At 35.5% G+C, this 13,773-nt stretch overlaps 1 protein-coding gene across 1 annotated transcript in view; it reads left to right on the forward strand.

Moving 5' to 3' along the window:
- IMMP2L (inner mitochondrial membrane peptidase subunit 2) overlaps positions 1-13,773 on the forward strand; it is a 910,414-nt gene that overhangs the window by 697,688 nt on the left and 198,953 nt on the right. The gene's annotated exons all lie outside the window — the stretch shown is intronic.

The following is a 13,773-nucleotide window of genomic DNA, read 5'->3' on the forward strand; positions in this document are numbered from 1 at the left end:
AAGGCTTTTTTTTTTCTTTTCTTTTCTTTTTTCCTCTTTTGGATTGGGGCTCTGTTTTACCTTGTTATTTCATTGTTGTTGATTCTTTTACATTTTTATTTTCCCTAATCTTTTATTTTTCTAATTTTATTTTATTCTTTATACTTTGTCAATGATCTCTCTTTATGTCTTGTTCCCCTCCCCACTCCTTTTTTATTTTCTTTTTTCTGTTGTGGTTTTAATTTTCCTTGTTGCAGTTGTTTCAATTATAGTTTTATTTTTCCTAATATATTTTTTAATCTTTCCACTTTTATTTTATTTTTTGATATTTTACTGCTCCCCTTTTTCTTTCTTTCTTCCTTTTTTTATTTTTTTAACCACACCACGAAGCTTGTGGGATCTTGGTTCCCAGGCAGGGGGTTGGGCCCGAGCTCCTGTGGTGGGGGCTCCAAGTCCAAACCACTGGACTAACAGAGAAACTCAGACCGCAGGGAATATCAGTCAGAGTGAGACCTCCCAAAAGTCCTCGTCGCAGCACCAAGACCCAGCTCTATCCAACTGCCTGCAAACTCCGGTGCCAAACTCAGGCCAAACAACCAGTAAGACAGGAATACAACACCACCCATCAAAAAAAAAAAAAAAAAGGAAATGAAAAAAAAAATACGTTACAGACGAAGGAACAAGGTAAAAACCTACAAGACCAAATAAATGAAGATGAAATAGGCAACCTACCTGAAAATGAATTCAGAGTAATGATAGTAAAGATGATCCAAAATCTCAGAAACAGAATGGAGAAAATACAAGAAATATTTAACGAGGATCTAGGAGAACTGAAGAGCAAACAAACAGTGATGAACAACACATTAAATAAAATTTAAAATTCTCTAGAAGGAAGCAATAAGAGAATAACTGAGGTAGAAGAACGGATAAGTGAGCTGGAAGATAAAATGGTGGAAATAACTGCCAGGGGGCAGAATAAAGAAAAAAGAATGAAAAGAATTGAGGACAGTCTCAGACACCACTGGGACAACACTAAACACACCGACATTCGAATTATACGGGTCCCAGAAGAAGAGAAAAAGAAAGGGTCTGAGAAAATATTTGAAGAGATTATAGTTCAAAACTTCCCTAACATGGGAAAGGAAATAGGCAATCAGGCCCAGGAAGACCAGAGAGTACCATACAAGATAAACCCAAAGAGAAACACACTGAGACACATATTAATCAAACTATCAAAAATTAAATACAATGAAAAAATATTAAAAGCAGCAAGGGAAAAGCAACAAATAACATACAAGGGAATGCCCATAAGGTTAACAGCTGATCTTTCAGCAGGAGCTCTGCAAGCCAGAAGGGAGTGGTAAGACATGTTTAAAGTTATGAAAGGGAAAAAGCTGCAACTAAGATTACTCTACCCAGCAAGGATCTCATTCAGATTTGAAGGAGAAATTAAAACCTTTACGGACAAACAAAAGCTAAGAGAATTCAGCACCACCAAGCCAGCTTTACAACAAATGCTTAAGGAACTTCTCCAGGCAGGAAATGCAAGAGAAGGAAAAGACCTATAATAACAAACCCAAAAGAATTAAGAAAATGGAAATAGGAACACACATATTGATAATTACCTTAAATGTAAATGCATTAAATGTTCCAACCAAAAGAGATAGACTGGCTGAATGGATACAAAAACAAGACCCATACATATGCTGTCTACAAGAGACCCACTTCAGACCTAGAGACACATACAGACTGAAAGTGAGGAGATGGAAAAAGATATTCCATGCAAATGGAAAGCAAAACAAAGCTGGAGTAGCAATTCTCATATCAGACAAAGTAGACTTTAAAATAAAGACCATTACAAGAGACAAAGAGGGACAACTTCATAATGATCAAGGGATCAATCCAAGAAGAAGATGTAACAATTGTAAATATTTATGCACCCAGCATAAGAACACCTCAACACATAAGGCAAATGTTAACAGCCCAAATGTGCAATCCCTATCAAACTACCAATGGCATTTTTCACAGAATTAGAACAAAAAAGTGTACAATTTGTATGGAAACACAAAAGATCCCGAATAGCCAAAACAATCTTGAGAAGGAAACGGAGCTGGAACAATCAGGCTCCCTGACCTCATACTATTCTACAAAGCTACAGTAATCAAGACAATATGGTACTGGCACCAAAACAGAAATGTAGACCAATGGAACAGGATAGAAAGCCCAGAGATAAATCCACACACCAATCGTCACCTTATCTTTGATAAAGGAGGTAAGAATATAAAATGGAGAAAAGACATCCTCTTCAGTAAGTGGTGCTGGGAAAACTGGACAGCTACATGTAAAAGAATGAACTTAGAACACTCCCTAACACCATACACAAAAATAAATTCAAAATGGATTAAAGACCTAAATGTAAGACCAGACACTATAAAATCTTACAGGAAAACATAGGCAGAATGCCCTATGACATAAATCACAGCAAGATCCTTTTTGACCCACCTCCTAGAGAAATGAAAATAAAAACCAAAATAAACAAATGGGACCTAATGGAACTTCAAAGCTTTTGCACAGCAAAGGAAACCATAAACAAGATGAAAAGACAACCATCATGATGGAGAAAATATTTGCAAACGAAGCAACTGACACAGATTAATCTCCAAACTTTACAAGCAGCTCAAGCAGCTCAATATCAAAACAAACAACCCAATCCATAAATGGGCAGAAGACCTAAATAGACATTTCTCCAAAGAAGATATACAGAGTGCCAACAAACACATGAAAGAATGCTCAACTTCATTAATCATTATAGAAATGCAAATCAAAACTACAATGAAGTATCACCTCACACCAGTCAACATCAAGAATGGTCAACATCAAAAAATCTAGAAACAATAAATGCTGGAGAGGGTGTGGAGAAAAGGGATCCCTCTTGCACTGTTGGTGGGAATGTAAATTGATACATCCACTATGGAGAACAGTATGGAGGTTCCTTAAAAAGCTAAAAATAGAACTAACATATGACCCAGCACTCCCACTACTGGGCATATACCCTGAGAAAACCATAATTCAAAAAAGTCATGTACCACAATGTTCATTGCAGCACTATTTCCTATAGCCAGGACATGGAAGCAACCTGAGTCCATCGACAAATGAATGGATAAAGAAGATGTGGCACACATATACAATGGAATATTACTCAGCCATAAAAAAAATGAAATTGAGTTATTTGTAGTGCAGTGGATGGACCTAGAGTCTGTCCAACAGTGAAGTAAGTCAGAAAGGAAAAACAAATAGCTAATACACATATATGGAATTCAAAAAAAAGGTTCTGATGAACCCAGGGGCCGGACAGGAATAAAGATTCAGACGTAGAGAATGCACTTGAGGACACAGGCGGTGGGGGAAGGGGAAGCTGGGACGAAGTGCAAGAGTAGTATATATACACTACCAAGTGTAAAATAGATAGCTAGTGGAAAGCAACTGCATTGCACAGAGAAATCATCTCAGTGCTTTGCTACCACCTAGCAGGGTGGGATAAGGAAGGTGGGAGGGAGATGCAAGAGGGGATATGGGGGTATACATTTGCATATAGCTGATTCACTTTGTTATACAGCAGAAACTAACACAACACTGTAATTATACTCCAATAAAGATGTTAAAAAATAAAGATACTGCATCATGCTACACTTTGAAGATCAAATATTTTCATAACCATTGCAGGCAATAAATAATGAGTAGAGTTAACAGAGGAACAGATTCTTAAAAAATAAAATTGCAGGTCTCCACAAAGAAGAGAGGAAAAGAAAGCAAATTGGTCAGTTCATATGCCTTGATTAGACTGTTCTTTTTGTCCTAGAAGGCCTAAACAGTGGCTTAAAAACATTAAGTCATCAACTCTGAAACAGGAGTGCAGAGGCAGAAGGTTTCCGGAGCTTTCCACCCCACAGAGGATAATAAGTTTCATTCTAATGACTATGTTGAATGGTGGCTAAGTTTTTTCATTAAAGTGAACCCAGGAAAAACAACTGATTTTGCAGCTAGAGGCTCTCTTTTGATTCTTTATGAATTTTATGTCAGGGGGGACCAGAGCAGCCTCAGCCCTTCATTAGGTACCCCCCACTCTTATATCTTTCTCAATTAATTTTAATCACAGATTTATTAAACCATTCCTCTGTTTTTAGTAATTTTCTTTGGTTCCAATTTTTTTTGCCATAATGAACAACGTTGTAATAAACATTGTTGTACCTGTGTCCTTATACAATTATTTTTATGGCATTGAATTCCAGGAGTGGAATTGCTAGGTCATAAGGCAAATGAATTTTTAAAATTTTATAGATGTTGCCAGATTGCTTTCCAAAAAGGTTATAACTCTTTATATTTCTACCAGTAATGTGAAAGAGTATACTTTTCCTATACTTCTGCCAGCAGTAGGTATTAAAGCTCTTTTTAATTTTTCAGCTGTTGGTTATAAAGTAGTATCTTGTGTTTAATTTGTATTTTCCTGAATGCTAGCAAATTTGAGTGGTTTTTCATATGTCTCATCTGTAACTTGCCTATTTATATCTTTTACCCATTTTCTGTTGGATTGTTTGTCTTTTTTTTTTTTTTTTTTAATGTGAGTGACTGTGAGGATATTTTTATGGTGTAGAATTTTCCCTTTGTATGGCATTTGGGCAATTTTTTTTTTCCAAAGCTAGTGTTAATCTTTTGACTTTGTATGGTACAAAAGAGTTTTTAATTCTTATTCAGATATTTGTATATTTTATAACTTTTGGTTTTTAGTCTTGCTTAAAAAGCCTTTCCTCAATCCTAGCTTGTACATGAAGCTTTCAGATTCTTTTTTTTATTTTTTAAAATACTGATTTTTTTAATTGGTTGTGTCAGTTGAAAAAAATGCACAGCCTAAAATATGAGAGTTATGTTTTCTTTGGCCGACTTTCTGAGGACTCAAACATGGAGGCAACCTCTCAGATAGAGCTGAGGGACGGCTCCCAAGAGGTAAAGGAGGAGCCCGGATATATAGGAGTTTTTGCAACAAAAGCCAGGCAGTCAGAACATCAAAAGATTACTGTTAATTAAAGAAAGCCAGACATCTCAAGTTAATGAATTTAGCGCTTTTCTATGTATGGGAAGATACCAGAGTCTGTCTGGGCTCATTGAAATCATTCCTTTGACATGTACCTTATCTATCTAGGGCCAGTATCCTGCTTTCCCATCCTGAGTCCTCTCAGGGTGCACAGTCTGGGAGCAGCTATAGTGGCTGATGGCTTGATGGCTGCAAAATCCTTTGTTTACTGATATGGCAGGTGACATTCTTCATCCACAATTGCAATATTATGTACCTTTTCCTTGGCTTAAATTTGGTGGTTTAGGGATGCTGATAATTTATACCCATCATGTTGGATACCCATCATGGATGTTGATAATTTCAGAAATATGGGTATAATATATGAAAGGTATTACCTTTTCCTGAAGACTACCCTGTAACCCTAGCTGAGTTGGATATCTCTTCCCACCTCCTTATTTTGCCCTCTTTGCACCTGTAACATTGACTTACCACTTTGAGTTGAAATTGTATGCTTAAAAAATAGTCTATTTACTTAGCTAAGCTAAGAATTCTTCCAGAGCAGGTCTGTGTCATATTTATGTTTACATTTCTAGTGCCTAACAGTTCTTGATACCACTGGGTAATAAATATTTGTGGAATTAATTTGAATTAGAGAAGTTTTTTTTTCTAGCTGCCTTAATTATTGTATCATAAGAATAGCTAAGCTTATTCCCTAATTCTGATAATGAAGTTTACCATTTATTAGGGTCTATTCTGCCAGACACTATTCTAAAAATGTTACATGCCTTATCTCATATGTCATCACACCTCTATGAAGCAGATAGTGTTATCCTCTATTACAACTGATGAGCTCAAGGCCATGCAAGTAGGAAGTGGCAGAACCAGAGTCTGGCTAGTTTGAAAACCTATATTAATTTTCCCTCTGCCACACTGCTTTCCAGCTTCAAAATTGTCTATTATTCCTATTCTAAAGAAATATTTTTAAAGAAGAGCCATTGTTTGGTGATCTCTTTAGCTCTGAGGCATTTATTTTTTGTTTTACTAGTAATTAATCCAAGGCTCATTAATTTTGTTTGTAGGAAATAAAGAGAATAGTAACCATTCCTTTTAATACTAAAAAGTTAAAGTTATAAGACTGGGATCAGAGCAAACAGATGGAAAATTGTTCATAGTTCCTCTAATATCTAAGTATTATTGGACCTTACGTTAAGAAAGCACTGAAATATGTTTACCCCGCCCCCTTCTGTAACTAGCATGTGGGAAAAACCTGTGGAACTAAACGATGAATGATGTGGACACACAGGAAATCATTTTGAAAGAAAACTTTGTAAACAAGCACAACAATACCATTTATAATACATATTGATTTTTTTTTGAAAAATAAAATTATGCATTACAAGTTCATTGTTCTATTTAAATTTGTTTGCTAGGAAGCCATGCGTGGAATGAATCACTATATATATTACATGATAAGATCCAGTTAACAGTAGGTAAACTGATTATGGTATTTACACCTTTGACATGTCATGTAATTGGTGATCATTTTAGCAAAAACTAATTTTAAATATATGTAAGTTAGATACATTATTTACTTTGTGGAGTTATCTTTTATATATTCAGATAGCTTACATAATGTTTATAATTATGCTATATATAATTCAATAATATATTTACCTTAAACTTTTTTCTTTTTTTTTTTTGTGGTACGCGGGCCTCTCACTGTTGTGGCCTCTCCCATTGCAGAGCACAGGCTCCGGACGCGCAGGCTCAGCAGACATGGCTCACTGGCCCAGCTGCTCCGCAGCATGTGGGATCTTCCCAGACCGGGGCACGAACCCGTGTCCCCTGCATCGGCAGGCGGACTCTCAACCACTGCACCATCAGGGAAGCCCTACCTTAAACTTTTTGACTCAATATGATCTAGGTTAATATTAGGTGTATTGTAATAACAAATAGAATATATGAGAAAAATCAATAATACATTTTTAGAATAAAATAATTTAAATATATTTAATTTTTCTATACAATTATAATCATTGAATGTCCTCATTAGAAAGCGAGTTATGAAATATCTCCCTTAATTTATAGTGGTATATCTCCAGAAAATAATGTACTAAGGAAAAAGAAATCTTTTTTTTCTATAAGCGAATGGGATTTGAAACCCACACTATCTTCCTTACCTTTTAGGTTTTATCTGTTCTTCATATCTGGATTCAAATATACATAGTGCCTTTTCTGACTATTCCAGCCTAAAACAATATCATCCTTTGAACACCTCTGCAGTTAGCAACATTTGACATTCGTTCATTTATTTATTCCTCCATTCACCAATTATTTTCTTGCAGATGTTTCCAGCTTGTGAAATTTTGTCTATGGTAGTTTAGACTGTTATCTGCTATATATATATAATAGACTGCTTTGTGGCTTATGTTTTGAATCATGGTATAAGTTATAATCTTGGTAGGCCCCTAAAATGGCTAAAATTTAAAAGAATGGTGATTATCAAGTGTCAGTGGTGTATGGCACAACTGGAACCCACACATTGTTGGTACAGCTGCATTGGAAGCCAGTCTGACATGTTGCAAGGCTAAACATTCGGTTACCATAGGACTCAGCCATTTCATTTGTAGATATTTACCCAGGAGAAATGAAAACATGTATCCACATAAATACCTATAGGTTCATGGTGGCTTTATTGATAACAGCCAAAAACTGGAAAGAACCCAAGTGTCCTTGAACTATTGATTGATAAACTAATTGTGGTGTATCTCTGTAGCAGTATACTATTAAGAAAAACGTAACAAATGACTAACATGTGCAACAACACAGATTAATCTCAAAAGCAAATAGACTACATTAAAGAAAGAAAACCAGAAATCAAAGAATGCATATAGAATGGTCCCATTTATGTGAAATTCTAGAAGAGGCACAACTATGGTGACAAAAAGCTCAGCTGTGTTTGCTGGAGACGAGGACGGAGGGAGGCAGGTCTGCCTGCAGAAGGGCATGAGGGGCCTTTTCTGGGTGATCGGATGTTTCATATCTTGATCTAGTGATTATGGCCTTGGGTAGATTTTTAAAATTCATTGAACTGTACACTTAAAATTGCTGGATTATATTTATCTCCTAACAAGGGAACTCTGCTGTCAGTTTGCTATTCCTTTGAAGATAATCTCTTTTTTCTCCGGCAGCTTTTCAAAAATTTTTTAGGGAAGAAGGGTTCCTTAGTGTTCTGCAGTTTCATTACAATGTATCACGGTGTGATTTCTTTCCATTTATTTATCTTACTTGTGATTCACTTTGATTACTGAAGCTGTAATTCATGCTTTCATCAGTTCTGGAAAATTCTCCATCACTATGTCTCAAATATTATCTCTTCCTTGTTCCTTTTTATTCTCTTCCTTTGGGACTCTCATTACACTTATATTACATTTTCTAATAATATTCTCCATCTCTCCTACTTTTCATTTCCTTACCTCTCTGTGCTAAAGTCTAAGTAATCTTTAGATATATATTCCAGTTCTTCTTTCTTTCATTTATATTCATCTGCTTTTTAATCCACCTATTTAATAGCATATTTTAATTTTTAGAAGCTGTTTGATTTTTTCTCAAATATCTGTCTTTTAAAAATGTATATTGTTCCTTGTTCATGTTTTTAATTCCCTTTTTTAATTTTAAAAAATATTTGAATTTGTATAAATTATATTCTGTGTTTGAGAAATCCAGCAGTTTAAGTCCTTGGTGGTCAAATTCTTCTGTTTGTTAATGAGTTCTGACTCATTAATGCTGGTTATTTCCTTGTGAGTTCTGTTTTTTGGATTGTGAGTGCCTATTGACTGGGCCTTATCTGTAGAAACCTTGAAAACTCTGAATTGAGAGATTATCCCTGAAGAGATTTATAGTTCCTTCTGCCAGATTGAAAACATGTATCCACATAAATACCTATAGGTTCATGGTGGCTTTATTGGTAATAGCCAAAAACTGGAAAGAACCCGTGTCCTTGAACTATTGATTGATAAACTAATTGTTTAAACTAACTTGTCCAAGATTCCTGGAGCCAATTACACTTAATTCTTGACTATCCCAGACCACATGAGCAGTGTGAATTTGAACCCGTCTCACCTTGAGAGCAGGATGTGGACTCTGAAGAGAGAATTTTTCCCTTCCAGAGGTCACCCTAGACAGGCAAATGGCCTTTTCATTTCCCTTTCCTGATGGTAGATTACTTTTTTCTAGTCAGTCTATTAATGATGATAAAAGAGATCTAGTTCCAACTCTTGATCTTACTGAATCCTGAGCTCTATACTCGTGATCCCTTCTGGACAGTGAAAACCCAGGGGGTCTAGGATCCAGGGAGTGTCCAGTAAACACCTTCAGGGCAGCCACTACTTTGGACAATGAAAAAAATTCAATAGAATGGTTTGAAAAATAAATAAATAAAAACACCTTAATCAATTATGAATTATTAATACTAATTACCTACATTAAGAACGTGTGTGTGTGTGTATTTGGGAAATACTTTAAATATGAATTTGTTTCCTTCTTGTGACATCAAGGATTACATAGACAATTTTGTATTCAACTGATGACACTCAAAACATTGAGACCTAAAAAAGAAAAAATAAACCATTGTTTTCAAGGTCAAATCAAATTGGAAAAAACCATTCTTCATTCCATTTATAAGACCTAGGTAACTTGGTAAAGCTAGTACTAAAAATGCCTTTTTGTAGACAGGTAGTTAGAATACCATACAGAACTCATTTTTGACAGTCAAAACCAAAATTATTTGCAAGCCATAGATACATACAACCTTGTAGGCTGACACCTCATTTAACTGTTAAATCGCCTAAAAGATTACCTTGTCTTTCTTTTATGTGAATTCAGGAGCACAAAGCTATTTAAAATTCCTTCTCTAGAGAGATTCTATTAGAAGTATTATATTTCTTTGGCAGTCCTAAAAGGAACCAGCTCAATATTTTAACGTCATATTTTTTAAAGCTACTTTGGGTTATTTTTTTTTAAGTTAGATTGAAGCCTGAGAAATTAAATATGTGTATATGGCATGAATTTTAGCAGGGTTCTACAGCTCAAAGAGTTATTTCACACCCTGTCTAGTGTCTAGGTGAACCATTCTCTATTAGCGTAGCAACATTCAAATATGTAAGTGATTAGTAAGTGAAAACAAATGGATTGTGCTTTCACCTGCTACTCTCTGCATGCTTGCGTATGTACAAACAGGTAGATTGTGTTTTCACATGTAAGTTTTACAATATCCCAGAAGGGCATAAGAATGAAAGAAAAATAAGATTCACTGTACCATTAATCTATAGCCCCAGTGCAAATGTGAGGGAAAGAAATTATTGAAGCATAACTCAGGTAATTTTAAAAGACTGATGCTAATAGACAGTAGAGGCTGAACACATTCTGAATTATAAAATGAAAGAAAACAGTGGACAAAGGAAGATAATAGCAATAATAACTATGGCTTACTGAGTTCTTACTGTACATAAGAACTAGATTGAGTGCTTTACTTAAAAAGTCTCAACTGTAAGAGAATCCATTTATCAAGTGTTTAATACATGCCACTTTTATCCATAGAACCACTTTTTGACTTAGGTACTATTATTTGCCCCATTCTGCAAATGAAACCAACGCTTGAGTTTTATCAACTTGTCCAAGATTACATAAACTTGGAAGTGTTAAGTCAGACATCAAAGCCAAGATAGGCTGATTGCAGAGACCATGCTCTATAACAACCTCTCCATTATATTCTCATCTAACTACTAACCTGCATCTCAATCCAGTTAGGGCGTGTCTAATCCATCCCATTTCAAAGGTAGACAAATGGAGATAGAAACTAAGTAATTTGCACAAGATTACTTGTAACTGCATAAAGATTAAAACTGGTTTAGTCTGTTTCCAGAATCTATGCACTTTCTTCTGTATTATTCAACCTTTGTGAAAGTGTTTTTCATTCTTCAGTTATACATTCATTTGGTCATTCATTTAACAAATGTTTATTGAGCACTTTGTATGGTACATTCTTTTGCGCTCTGGGAATACTCTCGTGAACATGAAACACAAAGTTCCAAAATTTACGTTCTAGTGGGTGAAAGATAGGCAATAAACCAATAAACTAGGAAGTACATATCGTGTTAGTGGGTGCAATGAAGAAAAATAAAGCATTGCAAGGGGCTAGAAAATGTTGGGAAGTTGGATGTATTTAAAAATTTTAAATAAGATAGTCAATGCAAGGAAATGTGCAATTGTCACTGGTAATTTTATGATACTGTTATTTTCTATCACAAGTATCTTGACTCCTTGGTTTATATGACATTGAAACTGAATCTGAGTTTTATATCAGATTCATTTTCCAGAAGAATATGCTTGACTTAGAACCTACCATTTAATTGCAGAAATGATCGGTTTTATTTCATATTTCTGCTTGAATGGTTATTTGAAGAGACAAAATAGGTAATTGTTTCCTTTCTAAGTACTTAGCCAAACTAGCCAGCTTAATAAAGTAAACAAATACTTGGACTTATTAGGAGAATGTGCCTTGCCAACAATTAAGTAAAAGGGTCTTCTCCCCATCATTAATACTTGATGTGGGATATTAGTTCTTAGAAGGAATCTCATGATAAAATAACTAGTGATGTCAACAACTAATTGATTTTAATTGAGGAACATTTATATGACAGTATGATGTATTCAACTTGTTTCTGCATTTCTTTTTTTTTTTTTTCTTTTTGCGGTACGCGGGCCTCTCACCGTTGTGGCCTCTCCCGTTGCGGAGCACAGGCTCCGGACGTGCAGGCTCAGCGGCCATGGCTCATGGGCCCAGTCGGGGCATGTGGGATCTTCCCGGACTGGGGCACGAACCCGTGTCCCCTGCATCGGCAGGTGGACTCTCAACCACTGCGCCACCAGGGAAGCCCTCTGCTTTTCTTTAAAAAGCTGCAACTCTTCTTCCCAGTAGTAATTAAAAATAAACAGCAGTCATTTACTTACTGTGGGCTTCTAATGGTCACAACACCTTGCATGAATGATTTAGTGATCTAAAGCAAAGCAATTCAACACTGAAATTATCTTGAAAATTAAAAACCATTCTAGACAGTGAATAGTTTCAATTTCTATAGCACCAACTTATGTACAGTTTTCCTTTTTTATGTATTCTTCTGCATATATACAACAGAAATGGTCTGATTGGGACTCCACCTCAAAGAACAGTGTATAAAGCTCAGTCTCTGGGGTTAAGTCTATAGACTTGGGGGTGACATTTATTCATTCAAATATTATTTATTGAGAAGCTTCTTTAAGCTAGACATTGTCTGGAATTCTTTGGGGAATGAAAGAAGAAAAAAATAGTCTCTTCCCTGAAAAGAATTTATTATTATAGACTTGGGATAATATTTAATCTAATTCCATCCCGTTTATTTAATTAGTTATATTATAATTTATGTAACCAATCTCTTGTTGATTATTTAGAAAGATTTTTGTTGTTGTTGTTGTTACAAAAGGCCTGTGTTGAACATCTCTGGTAATAAATATTTGTCCATATTTCTGATTATTTCTTTGGAATGGATTTCTATCAGTAAAATAACTAGGTCAAAAGGCACATACATTTTAGTCTATTAATAAATTTGACAAAAATGGGCCCCCAATGGCAAAATAGGAAAAAAGTTGTATCGTTTTACATTGCCACCAACACAGTATGAGAGAGCCTTTCCTTACTTGGTTTCCTTGTCAGCCTTAAGAAGACAGAATGTTCCACTAAATGTATATCGTCGATCATTGCTCTCTAAATATTGTCTTCAAAATTGTTGAAAAGTTTCTCATTTTCAAGAATGATTTATGGGATTTCCCTGGTGGCGCAGTGGTTAAGAATATGCCTGCCAATGCAGGGATATGGGTTCGATCCCTGGTCCAGGAAGATCCCACATGCCATGGAACCACTAAACCTGTGTGCCACAACTACTGAGCCTGCGCTTTAGAGCCCACGAGCCACGACTACTGAGCCCTGCGCACCTAGAGCCCATGTTCTGCAACAAGAGAAGCCACCACAATGAGAAGCCAACGTAGCACAACAAAGAGTAGCCCCCGCTCACTGCAGCTAGAGAACACCCTCACACAGCAACGAAGACCCAACGCAGCCAAAAATTTAAAAAAAAAGAATTATTTATGAAATTGAATGGTGCTAACCAAAAATTTTCAGTTGGCTTTGATAGCTTATATTTGACAAGAGATCATCTAGGGGTTTTTTTTCCTTATATATTCTGAATTTTAAAGTATTAAGAGGTTATGAAAATTCTCTCAGTTGGTTTGAGAAGTTTATTTGACTAAAAAAATGAAGATTGCAGCTGGCCAAGTTGACCATTGAGGTAAAAGCAGATGTCAGAAATAAAATAGATCTGCATTTTGTTGGGGCTTATTGAGTTTTATAAAAACATAGGATATTATGAATTAAGTTAAGTAGCAAACCATTATCTGGTACTAGTGCATCTTGTTTAAGCACAAAATTCCTACCTACAGAAACATGAAAAAAAATACTGTGGATAGGTTTACAGGGTCTTAACCACATCTTATTTAAAAGAAAATTCAAGAGTAGCCTTACATGTAACCTATAATAATCCGTTGCATCTTTACAGTAGTATTTTTACCTTTCCTGAATTTGTATGCTTAACTGTTTGATCTCTGTCTTTTCTGATCTTTCTCAATGGTTA

Source organism: Orcinus orca, chromosome 9 (assembly GCF_937001465.1).
Source record: "Orcinus orca chromosome 9, mOrcOrc1.1, whole genome shotgun sequence".
NCBI classification, from domain to species: domain Eukaryota; kingdom Metazoa; phylum Chordata; class Mammalia; order Artiodactyla; family Delphinidae; genus Orcinus; species Orcinus orca.